Genomic DNA, 15,085 nt, shown 5'->3' with positions numbered 1-15,085 from the left:
ACGCCCAAGTTCCCAAGTTCTTCAGCCGCAGACGAGAACCACAATCCCAGGGAATAAACGCCCTCATCCAGACCTGGCCACAGTAAGACCCTGCTGTATGCTTTTCCCCAATGGCCACTACTCGGCAGGATCATCAGCAAGATAGAACACCAGAGGGGGCTAGTACTTCTAGTGGCCCCGGACTGGAAAAGAAGGCCATGGTACGCAGACATGCGAAGACTTCTGGCGGGGAACTCTCTGTGTCTACCCCCACACAGGGGAAATCTGACTCCGTCTCCCAACTGCTATCAGGAGTACACTACACCCATTGGTCCTGAGTCCATCTGTCTACACTAAGGAAAACAAAATTATCAGGTAAGTAATTTCTTACAGGACAAGCAGGATGGTAGCCCTAACATATGGGTGACATCACAGGATGGAGCCCTGAACGGAAAACTTTTCTGTCAAAAGTTTCTATAAAGCTTTGACTGATACTGGCACACTGAGTGCACTGAGCATGCTCAGCCTGCAATTATCCCTGTGAACCACAGGTGTCTCCCGCAGTCTTCTTTTTTCTGCTCTGCAGTAAGCATAGTGGTTAGGAGTTCTGTGAGAAATTCTAACACTTTTTCTTCATAGAAACACTTAAACTTTTACTTCACAAACACTTTTCCCCTGCACGGGTCTCCCTTCGCATACATTTATTTGACGCTCGGTGAGTACTATGCCCTGTTTTTCAGTCGTTTCCTGTCACCTCCCTGGCCTGCCAACCGACTGCGGCCTTCCCTCTCCATATGTTTCATAGCCACACATAGCCTGCAAGTGTCCCTCTGTGACAGTCTGCCTGGTTATTAGTGCTGGTGGGACAGGGACTTCCCAGTTTCCGTTGCCGCCAGGGCCTCTGTCGAATCCAGGTCCTTCGATTTCCTCGGTACCCTCGCACAGTTGATGCCCCCATCACTACCCCCTTCCAGACCGTCCTGCATTCTTCGATGCCATTGGTACCCCTCCCCCGCGGTACATTGATGCCATCGATCCCTGCATCAATTCTATCAGTGCCATCCATGTTTTTCATCCATGGCACTGATTTTTCCCTGGGTTTCATCGATGCCATCACTGCCCGGATGGATGCCATCGATGCACACCCTTGTGTTGTCGGTGCCATCGATGCCCAGGGCACTTCCATCGATTCCAGGGTCATTTCCATCGATGCCATCGTTTATTTACCAATGTCATCGATGCCTAGAACACTTCCATCTATGCCATCGTCGATTCCATCGATGCCCAGGTCGATTCCATCGATGCCCAGGTCAATTCCATCTGTGGCGTCGATGCCATCGGTGGCATCGATGCCAATGCCGATTCCATTAATGGCATTGATGCCAATGTCGATGCCATCGGTGCCCATGTCTGTGCCATCGATGCCCTTGCTGGTATCATCGATGCCATTGGTGCCCAAGTCAATCCAATCAATGCCATCAACAGCCGTGGCCATGCTGTCTATGCCCGTGGCCATGCCACCGATGCTGTCGGCACCCGCCTCCATACATTGATGCTGTCGACACCCACGTACTTTCCATCGATGTCTTCGACGTTCCTATCGATGCAGTCATCGACTCCGTCGATGCAGGCATCATTTTTTCTGATGCCAACAATGTGTTTTGATTCTCGATGCCACATCGTTTCCATAGATACCTACGCTGATGCCATCAGTGCTTTTGTCACTGTTATCCTTGCTCTGCCCGGGTTGTCAACGTTTTTCATATATATATTTTTGACGATCCCCTCGAGGCCGCTTCAGCCGCCATCAACACCATCAATACAGACATAGCACCTCCACGTAATGCCCTAGCCTAAACACAGTGCTCCATGCTTTGGGTTCTTATTAAAGCCCCGTATTAGCCTATGACACTACATAGTGCCAGGAGCAGTGCAAGCATGCTGACAGTCCGTCAACGTTCGCCATCCAAGACAGCGAGAGCATCCACCTCGGTGCTGGGGAAAGACCGGGCCAAGCACCGTGGCACTCATTGTCACCGGCACAATGACCATCCGCCACTGACGCCATCCAGCACATCGGTGCTATGCTTCTCGGTGCTGGAGAATGCCCGGGCCGAGCAACATTACCACTGCCATCGCCACTGTTCCGCACAGTGCTGGCAGTCCTTGGTCCTCCAGAAACACCGGAATGAGTTCCGAAGAATTCTGCACTGGCGTCACGACATATCGAGCAGCTGCAACGAGGGCTGGGTTCACGAGTCATAATGATTCCCCTGTACCCAAGGTGTGCCCCATCGACCGGTGCGGGATTTTGGCCCTCCACAAATTACTGTGGTAGCGCCAGCCACACTCAGCCTGTCTCCTCTATACCTGCGCTACCATACCAGGTTTCAGAGTTGAGAAGGACACTTACGTCCGACAGGCTACCCCTCGTTGACTCCTGAAATCCACTGAGTCATCAATCTTCACCGGCTCGTCCTTCGGCGATCCACGTCGGATGGTAAGTAGTCTAATCCCGCTTCAGCGGCATTCCCATTGAGATCTGTTCTCTAATTCAGGCCACATGGTTCGAAAGGTTCTAGGTCGCCTGCCTTCCAAGAACCGTATTAGTGTCACATATCGCTATTGCTAGCTACGTCAGACACTATACCAAGAGAACCTCTCTACCATTTATTTGGGATTGCATCGGGACATCCTCCCATTGTCAGCAACGGGACCCTGTACTGATTAATACTCTGGCTTCTGGTTCCTAATTCAGGACCGAAGTTCCAGATGGATTCTCTGATCTGCTAAACACGAGATCCAGCAAATACTGCCTCAAGTGCAAGTCCACCTCGAAACCTGGCAACAAGTCTCGACATTTTCTTGTACAGCACACAGAAATGCAAGTAAGACTTTATCGCTCACCTCCCTTGGGAGGTTACATGATATCCAGGTTACATCAGCCCGCCAGTTGGACACCTCCGGGTCTCTCAACTTGCCAGATGTCAGACCGGCCACCCCACTCTGTACCAAGTTTCACGGTACACTCCCCCGGACGCTACAAAGCGCAGGAGGGGGGGTTGGGGAGTTTTAATTTCACTATTCTTTCTTTCAACAGAAAGTAGTTACTCTCCGCCCATCCTGGACCTCAGAAATACCAACTTTCTTCAGAAGGCACAGGTAAAATGGTATCTCTCGTCACCATGCTTCCATATCACAGTAAGTAGATTGCCTCTAATCTTTCTATGTGCTTCATGGTGAGTCAACAATATTACAATCCCAAGCTCTGCTGGTTGCACCAGCTTTGGCAACTGGGTATTTCATTAAATCACTATCGGTACTGCTGTTTCTCTATGGAGTACAACATCGTTCACGCTTTTCCTTGCATGGACAGCTGCATAACCACAGTCAATCCAAGCAAGGAGCTCTAACTTCTTCATGACTCACTATAAATTTACTACCTGGGATTGCTGTCACTGCCATAAATCCCTTATAGAACACTTCTGGACACCACAATCACAACGACCTTCCTGTCCAGCAACTGCGCAGAATTTCTAACAAATTCCTATATGTCCCTGCATGCATATTTCATAACTTCAGCTCCTCAATTCTTTCATTGTCGGGCCATGGAGTTTTTTCACTATGCACTTTCCTCATAGATCCAAAATTGCTCTGGGTTAGGTTCAGTGAAATTTCATTATCAGTGGGTCTAAGCTGTTCAAATGCTTTCGTCCCTCATCCATATTGCAGATCTAGAACCAAAACCTAGTCTGCTCCTGCTAATGCTCGCATTTACTCAGGGTTGTAAAGTTTGACCTAACATCTTCTCAACCCAATATGCATCTATTCCGCTCCAGGCACAGTTTCACAGGAACATCCTGGAGCTTGTAGCCATGCGTTATGCCCTTATGCCTTCCAATACTGCCTCTGCAACAAATCTTTGTACATACAGACAGACAGCATAGGGACAATGTGCTTTTCCAACACACAAGTACGCATAACCTCTTAGCTGCTCTGCTAGGAAGCTCCGCAGCTCTACCCTTGGCCCTTGCTTGCTCCATGCATCCTCGGGCCACTTATCTAAAGACTTACTAAATGCACTAACAGACCTTCTTCATAAGGAGATGCATATCCACCATCTGCTGGAGATGGAGAATACTGGAGGGCTGATTGTCAATGCAGGGGTATATATACCGTGACATCAGCTTTGCTCCATCTCCATCTGCTGGTAGAGGTACAAAGCCCACTGGTCATGGATTAACCTGTCTTAATACTAAGAAAGGAAGCAATTAAAAAATGTTCCAGATTGGCAACTTGGTATGGTCTGGCAGAAAATCAGCACTGGTACCTGCAGACCTGAAATCTACATTTCAAAGGGAAACTGTCTGCGAAGTTTCCTTTTGAAAATTTGGACTAGCAGGATAGAGCCTGTACTTTTGTTCCTGTGTACTTTTCATCTGCTTTTGAAGCAGGTGCAAAATACACTTTTGAAAGTGTGCAAGAGGGTTTCAAAATGAAATCCCTGCATGTACTTTCACTCCCCCAACCCAGCCCAGCTCCTTCCCCCCCTTGCATGTAAAAGTCTGCTGCTGTTCACAGTGCAGGTACTTAATCCTCAATGGTGGGATGTAGCAATTTTCAAAGGGCCTTTTGATGAAAGTAAACAGTAGGGATGTGAATCGTTTTTCTGATGATTGAAAATATCGGACGATATTTTCAAACTCGTCAAATATTGGGGGGTCCCCGAAAGCGATAGGAAAACCCCATGACATTTTCGTGTGGTTTTCTTATCGTTTGGGGGGGGGGGGGGGCGGGAAGAAAGGGCACACTGAAAAACAACCCCCAAACCCACCCCGAGCCTTTAAATCGAATTATTTTGAATCTCCCACCCTCCTGACCCCCCCCCCCACAACTTTTTTAAAGTACCTGGTGGTCCAGCGGGGGTCCCAGGAGCAAACTCCCACTCTCAGGCCGTCGGATGCCACTAATCAAAATGGTGCCGATGGCCCTTTGCCCTTACCATGTGACAAGGGCTATTGGTGCCATTGGCTGGCCCCTGTCACATGGTAGGAGCAATGGATGGCAGGGATTTCATTTTGAAACCCTTGTGCACACTTTCAAATGGCCTTGAGTTTCAGACCCTTGCCCTCATATACTCCGGAGCCGGAGGAAATTTCATCTTAAAACGCTTAGTAGAACATCTACGGATTCCTACCACACCAATAGCTAAGCCATTGCTATTGTCTTCAATCCATGGAGAACCACTGCCTGGAAAGGTTTCATTGATTACCCAGGCCATCGGCCTGCACACCGGAGCTTTACACTCTGAAACCATCTCCTTCCTCGTATTGGAAAAGGCCATGCATCCGGTGGTACTTGGACTGCCCTGGCTACAAGATCATATGCCACAGTTTAACTGGGCAATGCTGGAATTATCCCGGTGGGGACCAGGCTGTCATGGTCAGTGTCTCGCGGAAGTCTCACCACTAATATGCATGCCTACTACACCATCTTTACCAGGTTTACCTCCACAATACGCCTCCTTCCAGGATGTCTTCTCTAAACAAGCAGCAGATTTACTTCCACCTCACAGAGTTTGACTGTGCTATAAACCTGAAACCCAATACGGAGCCTCCAAAAGGAAGAGTTTACCCTCTTTCTGCAGCTGAGTCTAAGGCCATGTCCGCCTATATACAAGAGAACCTTCAAAAAGGATTTATCAGACCCTCCAAATCCCCAGCTGGTGCAGGATTCTTTTTTGTGGGGAAAAAAGATGGCACCTTACATCCCTGCATCAATTATAGGGGTCTGAATGAAATTACCATCAAGGACCGGTATCCCCTGCCCTTAATTTCTGAACTATTTGACAGACTCCAGCGAGCCAAGATATTTTCTAAACTGGATCTCAAAGGAGCTTACAACTTGGTGCGCATTCGTGAAGGTGATGATTGGAAGACAGTCTTTAACACCCACGATGGACACTTTGAATATCTCGTCATGCCCTTCAAACTAAGTAACGCACATGCAGTCTTTCAAAATATGATGAACGACATCTTACGGGACTTACTACATCAATGTTTAGTAGTGTATCTTGATGACATCCTGATCTTCTCCCAGTATCTACAAACACATCAAGAAGATGTCAAGAAGGTTTTAAGACGCCTACAGGAGTACTACTTATACGCGAAACTCGAGAAGTATGAGTTCCACAAGGAATCTGTACCCTTCCTGGGATATACTGTTTCAAAAAACAGGTTTCAGATGGACCCCAAGAAATTGGAAAGCATCCGAGATTGGCCTGAAGGCATTGCGCCGCTTCTTGGGCTTGATGAACTACTACCGTTCCTTTATCAAGAACTATTCATCATTGACGGTTCCTCTCACTGCAATGACCAGAAAGGGAGCCAACCCTGCCAACTGGTCTCCTGAAGCAATATCGGCCTTCCTGTCTCTCAAAGAGGCTTTTCAAAAGAAGCCATGCCTCCGCCATCCAGACCCGCATAGCTCATTCATTGTCGAGGTCGACGCATCGGACGTTGGCGTGGGAGCAGTTTTGAGCCAGTACAGCGAATCCAACGTGCTCCATCCCTGCTCCTTCTTCTTAAAGCAATTCTCGCCTGCCGAAAGAAATTACGGAATCGGAGACAAAGAGTTACTCGCAATTAAGCTGGCCTCTGAGGGGTGGTGTCCTTGGCTGGAAGGCGCACAACATCAGATAGTAGTGTACACCGATCTCAAGAACTTGGAGTACCTCAGACATGCACAACGACTCAATCACTGTCAAGCAAGATGGTCACTGTTCTTTAACAGATTCGATTACCTTTTGAAATACCATTCAGGAGAGAAGAAAACCCGGGCTGATGCCCTGTCATGACCCTTCTCCCCTCAGGATGTGCTTGACGAACCCCGTCACATTATTGATCCCGGGAGGGTGGTTCTTGCAGCCACTCATGTTGTACCAGCTGGGTAGACGGTTGTGGCTAGAAATCAAAGGAAGAAACTGTTTAAATGGGCGCACGATTCCTGCCTGGCCAGCCATCCTGGACAGTCATACTTTGACCATGCTACAGCAATATTACTAGTGGCCAACCATGAAAAGGATGTACAAGCTTATGTGGGTTCCTGCGCTGTCTGTGCAAAAGCAAAAGCCGCCAGCTGGATGTCCTTGGGGTCTGCTTCAACCCCTGCCAGTGCCGGATGAACCCTGGACACATATAGCAACCGATTTTGTGGTAGACTTACCACTCTCCAATGGGAACAATACCATTTGGGTCACCATTTATCACTTCTCCAAGATGGCACATTTTGAAGCCTTACCAGGATTACCTTCAGCCGTCGAGTTAGCGAGACTCTTCATCAAACATATCTTCCGCCTTCATGGAATGCCTAAGCATATTCTGTCCCACAGAGGAGTACAATTCACTGCTAAGTTCTGGAGAGCCCTATGTCAAAAGTTTGATATCTCCTTGGACTTGACCTCCGCTTACCACCCTCAGTCTAATGGACAGACTGAAAGAATGAACAGAATGCTTAAACAGTTTCTACGGTCCTACGTTAATTCAAGACAGTGACTGGGCGGAACTGCTGCCTTGAGCAGAATTTGCTATCAACTCGCATCCTGCTACATCTACGGGGTCTTCTCCCTTCCAACTCATCTATGGACGACAACCGCTTTCTCCTCTGTCAATTCCCTTATCAGTGGCTTCTCCTGCCGCACAGGCCACTGCAGCAGAGTTATCTCAGCTTTGGAAGCAAATGAAGGATCTACTCCTTAAAGCAAGACAGAAAGCAAAAAAGATTTACGATGCTCACCATCGAGAGGCGCCTCAGTTTCAGCCTGGAGACAAAGTCTGACTGAGTACCAAGTTCCTCCGTCTTAAACTACCTTCAGCACGTTTTGCACCTCGCTATGTAGGACCCTTTGCTATCCTTTAGCGCTTGGTAAATCTGATGTACAGTTTGAAACTACCCCCATCAATGAGAATACATAACGCCTTCCATGTCTCTCTGTTAAAACCCTTGATTCTCTCAGAGTTCTCTAAGAAAACCCCAGAACCCACTAATCTGGACATGGAGGACGATATTGAGTCTGCTATTGATGACATCTTGGATGTCCGTAAGAGAGGCAAGACGTGGGAATACCTCATCTCCTGGGAGAGTTATGGACCAGAAGAAATCTCATGGGAGTCTCTGGCCAACATCATGGATAAAGACATGGTACGTCAATTTCATCTCGCACACCCTCGAAAACCCAGGCCATCAGGAAGAGGTCCTGGAGAGGGCCCTTTGAAGGGGGGATGGCTGCGACCACTCTGCCTCACCTCTCTTTTACCCTTTTCCTCCTCCATGGGAAGGATGGCTGCCTCCGCTGCTGTTTGCCAAAACCTTCAGCATCTCCAAGCCAGCATGGGTGTCCCTGTCCGCCATGCTTCTTCCTGAGGCCTCCTAGGGTACGCGCGCACGCTGTCTACGTTTTGAATACGTCATGGCAAGAACCTCGGGGGCGGCCCCACCGCATGATGTTAGTACCTCCAGGTATTTAAACCTCCACTTCGCTCCAATACAACAAGTTAGCAAGGACTTCGGTTTTGCTACTCCAGGTATGGCCTGCAAGGCATTAAGTTGTGCCAGATCCCTGGAGTTAGTAATCTGTTAGTGTACGAGGTAGTTGTGGGTGGATCCTTGGGCCGGTGGCAGATGACCATGCCCCGGGGGAAGATCCCGAGAGGGACCACCGGTCAGGCTCAGAGTATGGAGACAGACACACACTAGTTCTTTTATTAGACAGTATATGGAACCACCAGAGGTGGCAGTAAGAACATAAGAACATAAGAAAATGCCATACTGGGTCAGACCAAGGGTCCATCAAGCCCAGCATCCTGTTTCCAACAGTGGCCAATCCAGGCCATAAGAACCTGGCAATTACCCAAAAACTAAGTCTATTCCATGTTACCATTGCTAATGGCAGTGGCTATTCTCTAAGTGAACTTAATAGCAGGTAATGGACTTCTCCTCCAAGAACTTATCTAATTCTTTTTTAAACACAGTAGTGAGCTGGAACGCCCGGCTGGGCTGTAGTCCCTCGGATACTGGAATAGCGATCCTGGATAACTGAGCAGTAGAGAAACTGAATATAGTGAGTAGGCAGGATATGCAGAGTTCAGAAACAGATCCTTGATGGTAACACTCACACAATAGTCTCTAGAAGCAGCCCAGGAGCTGGAAAAGATTAGGCCCTTGAGGAGCGAGTACCTGGTTCCAGGGAACGCTCTGTGAAAGAGATGGTAACTCACTGGTGTAGTAGGCAGCGATGACTTCCAGGCAGAAGTAGTATTCAGTAGCAAGTCCGAGTACGTGGGCCCTCGAGGAGCGAGTACCGGTTCCAGACTGCGATCTGAAAAGCAAAGAGAAGTGAGGCCCCCGAGGAGCGGGTACCCCTGGTAAGTCCGAGGAGGCAGAGTAGCAAGGAAATCCTTGCTAACTCGATTCGTTAGCGATTTCAGAGACCTTACATATCCGGTGAGGATGACGTCACCTCAGGGGGATGCCCCTGAGGTTCGCGCCACTGCTGGTACTTGAGTCGGGGCCGTGCTGCGCGCGCGCGCTTAGGCTGCTGGGAAACATGGCGGAGTGCAGCGTCCAGCCGGTCCGGGGACGCCAGAGGAGAACGGCAAGATGACGCCGCGGCAGCCAAACTTCCAACAGGCAAAGAGGGAGTCGCCAAAGAGATAAGGTGGGCGTAGTGGAGACATCAGGCAGCAACGGTCGCAACACCGGGGTATCTCGCTCCTACGGAAGCTCTGGGTACCCGCTCCTCGGGGGCCTCTCGCTTCTACTTGCCTTCCAGGGTTAATCTGCCTAACCTAAAGGACACCCACTCCTTGGGGGTCCTGTCTGCTTTCTTTCAGGAACCCTCGGCGCTCCTAGGTACTCGCTTCTCGAGGGCCTATTCTGCTTAGGGTATCCTGCACCTCAGGTCCCTCTCTTCATTCAACTACCAAAGGAAGTTTTCAGTGCTGCTACTCTGTTAGTATCACTACGCTCCAGCTCTCCTCATTCCACCCTTCAGGTTCATGGCCTATCCCACGCTGCGGAACACTACCGGACCTTTGCTACATCTGGGTGAGACCATCATCTACAGAGACTGTCTGAACTTACTGTGATATCGCTGGACCACAGTACTGTCCGTTCCTTGGGCAAGATTCTACTCATCAACTGCAGTATAATAAAGCTTTCTCTCCTCAGTGTCTGCTTACTAGAGTCTAGCCTATCGTTGTGGTTCCCCACGGGACCCCTCCCCATGGGAGGAGTCATCGCCACTTCGACCAAGAGTCCACAATATGCCACAAACCCAACAGTCTCATCCTCCCTCCTCCTTGATTCCTGGAAGTAATTTTTCTCTTCTTTCCTTCTGGGCCATGGTGGTCTCTTCTTTTCTCTGTCCAGCATGATTCCTGGGGGTCTTCTACTTCTCTTCCCTGATAGGCTGCTATTCACTCTCCTTTTATCTAGGTCAATCATGGATTCCTGTCTCCATCTTTATCCTCCTTTTGTTCATTCCTGTCTCATTCCTTCTCCCCTCTGTTTTTCCCCTCATACCATCAACCCTATTCTAGGGTTGCCAACTGGCTCCAGATTTTCAGGACAGGTTGATCCAGTCCTGGTTTTACCCCATTGCATGCTGAAACTAATTCTGATTTTCCTATTGCAGTCCCTAAGAAAAGCAAAACTATAAGTACCTGCATGCAAGGGAGTAAAACCAGGACATGATCAACCTGTCCTGAAAATCTGGAACCAGTTGGCAACCGTACCCTAGTCCTGTTTCCTCCTTTCTTCCTTTGAGCAATTCTTGCAGCTATACTCTCCTCTGTCAGACCAGTGGCAGAGCACATGGTGGTAGTATGAAATGTTTCTCACCACTTTGATATCCCACCTTTCCTCTGCTTTCCTCAGCGTCAAGCAAAGGCTGCAAAGGTTCTGACTTCCCCACACCCTCAGGAAGTGCAACAGTAGGGTTTGCAATCGGTCCTTCTCTTCTCCACCTCTGCTAAGCACGTGGAACTGCAGTTTGAGGCTTCTAATGGGTGCAAATGGCCCTGCTTTGTCCCTTCTCCTCCTGGTCTGCAGCAATGTGGAGTGAATTTTCTGGGGCCATAACAGACCCCACTCTCATTCTCCTGGCCTGTGGCAGCAGCTCAGCTAATTACAGGTAGCAGCAACTACTCATGTTCTCCCTTACTGAACTTCCTTGCATCCCTTCTGGGGGACCTGCTAGGGTAGTCTTGTGGATCCCAGATTGGGAACTAGTGCTCTAGGCTCAAGAATCAAAGCTCAGTTTTGTGTAAGAGAGAGGAAGCCCCTCCTCCCACCACAGAACTGCACCTTCTTCCCCAGCACTTCTATTACATCCTACGTCCTCTGGAAGAGGGAAAAACAATACAGAGAGGATGAGATTAGGAATGCTCAGTCCTGTTTTCTTATTCCCTCTCCCTGCAGGTACAAAGGGCACATCAGCGCCTCTCTCATTGTGGATGGGGTGGACTGTCATGGCCCCCACATCTATACCATGTACCCACATGGCTCCACTGACACTCTCCCCTTTGATTCTATGTGTGAACCCAGCAACTGCTGAGGCATACTGACTGTGGGGAGGGAGAGAGAGGGGTAATGGGGACAACTGGGTTTCCACAGCCAGGAAAGCTCATCTAGAATTTAGAAATGGGAAAGAGCATTTTAGGATCTATCAACATTTGTAGTACAACTCTAACTGATAGTTATTATTCATTAAGAATTGGATATAATATTTAGAGGCAGCAGTCAGCACAGATGGCTCTGAGCACCAGTGGCGTAGCCAGATCTGATATTTTGGCAGGGTACAAGGTTAACCTGGGTGGGTACTAAGCAGAGGGGCGGATTTTAAGAGCCCTGCTCGCGTAAATCCGCCCGGATTTACGCGAGCAGGGTCTTGCGCGCCAGTGCGCCTATGTTCCATAGGCCTACCAGCGCACGCAGAGCCCCGGGACTCGCGTAAGTCCCGGGGTTTTTCGAGGGGGGGCGTGTCGGATCGGTGCGGCGTTTCGGGGGCGGGATGCGGCGGGCCCGGGGGCGTGTTTTCGGCCCGGGGCGGTCCAGGGGCGTGGCCGCGCCCTCCGGATCCGCCCCCAGGTTGCGTCTCGGCGCGCTAGCGGCCCGCTGGGATTTACTTCTCCCTCCGGGAGGCGTAAATCCCCCAACAAAGGTAGGGGGGGGGTCTAGATAGGGCCGGGGGGGTGGGTTAGATAGAGGAAGGGAGGGGAAGGTGAGGGGAGGGCGAAAGCGAGTTCCCTCCGAGGCTGCTCCGATTTCGGAACGGCCTTGGAGGGAACGGCGGCAGGCTGCGCGGCTCGGCGCGCGCCGGCTACACGAAATCTGCAGCCTTGCACGCGCCGATCCAGGATTTTAGCGGCTACGCGCGTATCTACTAAAATCCAGCGTACTTTTGTTTGCGCCTGATGCGCCAAGAAAAGTATGCGAAGGCGCGCTTTTTAAAAATCTACCCCAGAGGGTTTTGAGCATGCTAGTTCTACTGTTAGAAATAAATCTTCTCCCACAGCAGTCTCTACCGCAATGTCCCACTCTACCCTTTAAGAGAGAGAGAGACTGCAGATGAGGAATTGAAATGGAGATTGCTGGGACAGGGTGGTGGAGATGAGATAACTCTCATCCCTCACTCCATCCTCGGTAGTCTCTCTCCCAATTACTGTTTAACTTCAGCAGTCTCTCTCTCAAGTTTCAAACCCCCCCCCCCCCCTTCCCCTTAGGACAGGAGTAGCCAACTCCAGTCCTCAAGAGCCACAAGCAGGCCAGGTTTTCAGGATATCCACAATGAATATGCATGAGATAGATTTGCTTACAATGGAGGCAGTGCATGCAGATCTATCTTATCCATAGTCATTGTGGATATTCTGAAAACCAAGCCTATTTTTGGCTCTTGGATCCAGGGTTTCCCATCTCTGTCTTAGGACCTATCCTGTCCCCAGCAGTTTCTCTCTCAAATCCCCTTACAATTCTGCTTTTGTCTTAACTGAGCGCACTGCTGAGTCTTCCCAGAGGTGTTATTTGCTATATAGCAGACTCAGGGACTGGATCAATAGGAGCTCTGCCAAAATTTTGGTAACAGTGGAACTAATTGTCATTATCCTCCCATTCCTCTGATGAGCCTGTAAAAACATAATTGATCATACTTTTAAATACAAAACTTTAAATAAATATTCAAATTCTGGTATCACTTCAGTATAAGCAATTCAGATTCTCTTCACTGTCTGGCACATTGTAAAGTAATACAAAAACCTCTCATAACATATAGAGCAAACTTAGCATACCACAACAGCACTAACTCCCAGAGCTCACCCAATGAGGACCCAGGGTCAGTGCTACCTCTTTTGCTGCCCTATCCAAACCATTACTACGTTGTCTCCCATGCAACTTCTTTCTAAGGCTTCTGAGTGTTGGGACATTGCCTACTGTAGACCAATGCAGTTAGTAGCAGGTTACCAGATTTCTGATGGACGAATCTGGGACATTTTCTTTCTGCAGTAACAGCAGTGAGCAAGTTTTAGTGTCATGGGGAAAAGGGTGGTCCAGTGGACATTACTACATTTTTGTGGGGAATCTACCCTTAAAAATAAGTAAAAGTACACATTTTGTTCCCACAAAATATTTCATTCCCAGTATATAAGCCTCAACACTGTAAAGTTTGCCCTTTATAAAAGAAAACTAATGATGTACCAGAAAAAGTCAAATCAGCAAACAAAATCCTACTATTCCCAAAATACAAATTTTGTGTAGGAGACATGTTTAGATAAGATACTTTGAACTGGGTCCTAGAATATTTTCAATAATCAGTTAAAATAGTCCAGGCAGCCTCCAGGATACTCAGGCTTTACAGACTGGCTCATCTGTCTGCCACAGGTCCCTGCAGATGCACAGTTTGCACAGTAGGTTGTGCAGGATCTTCAAGGACCCCTCCCCCCACCCAGCAAAAGGCAGCACAGTGAATACAGTAATGGGATCTAGAACATTATACTCTTCCTACTGAGAAATAAGAACAAGCCTGGCTGCTAGAGATCCCTACACAGACCCCGCATGCTATCAGAATCCATCACCTCAGTCACACACGCTGAACACTGACAGACCCTCACCAAATACTGAATAAGGGACCACAAACTAGAAATAGAACTATATAGACAAAAATTAAACTAGAAACCCCAAGAAGCCAGATGCTGAGAAGTGCAACTCTGGAGATACATAAACAATGCATTTCCTCCTGTACTGAGCAAACTTATAAAGCTATCAGAGATTCATATTCATGATACTGACATATTCCAATCACTATTTTTTATTTTTTATTTTTTTTATTTATTATTTTTTTATATACCGACATTCATCTCAATTGAGATATCACACCGGTTTACATTCAGGTACTGTAGGTATTTCTCTATCCCCAGAGGGCTTACAATCTAAGTTTTTTTTTTGTACCTGAGGCAATGTAGGGTAAAGTGACTTGCCCAAGGTCACAAGGAGTGACAGCGGGACTTGAACCTTGGTCTCCTGGTTCATAGTCCAGTGCTCTAACCACTAGGCTATTCCTCCTCCCTCCTTTGACTGGGCATTTTATCTTTATAATCATGTTGGTTCCCAGACTGTCCTACTCCTCCCACTGAATCTCCCCCCCCCCCCAACTCCATCCCAATTCCTAATTCCCCAATCTCCCTCTCATTCTCTGAGTCCATACTCAACTTCGACCCCACTGAACTTGCCAATTATCGGCCTATATCCAACCTGCCTTTTCTAGCTAAAATCATGGAAAAGGTTGTCAACATCTGTCTCTCTGAGCACCTAGAGAAACATAAAATACTTTAAAATACTTTTCCCATTCCAATTTGGATTCCGAAAACATTTCAACACTGAAACACTCCTAATCAACCCTCTCAGACACCCTTCTCAAGGGCATGGACAAAGGACAATCCTACATCCTAGCCATGCTCGACATCTCAGCTGCATTTGACAATATTAACCATGAAATTATGCTACACCAACTAAAAACCATCGGCATCTCTGTAACTGCCTGAGCTGGTTCAATTCC

Source organism: Rhinatrema bivittatum, chromosome 1 (genome assembly GCF_901001135.1).
Source record: "Rhinatrema bivittatum chromosome 1, aRhiBiv1.1, whole genome shotgun sequence".
In the NCBI taxonomy this organism is placed as follows: Eukaryota; Metazoa; Chordata; class Amphibia; order Gymnophiona; family Rhinatrematidae; genus Rhinatrema; species Rhinatrema bivittatum.
This window is presented reverse-complemented; position numbering follows the sequence as displayed.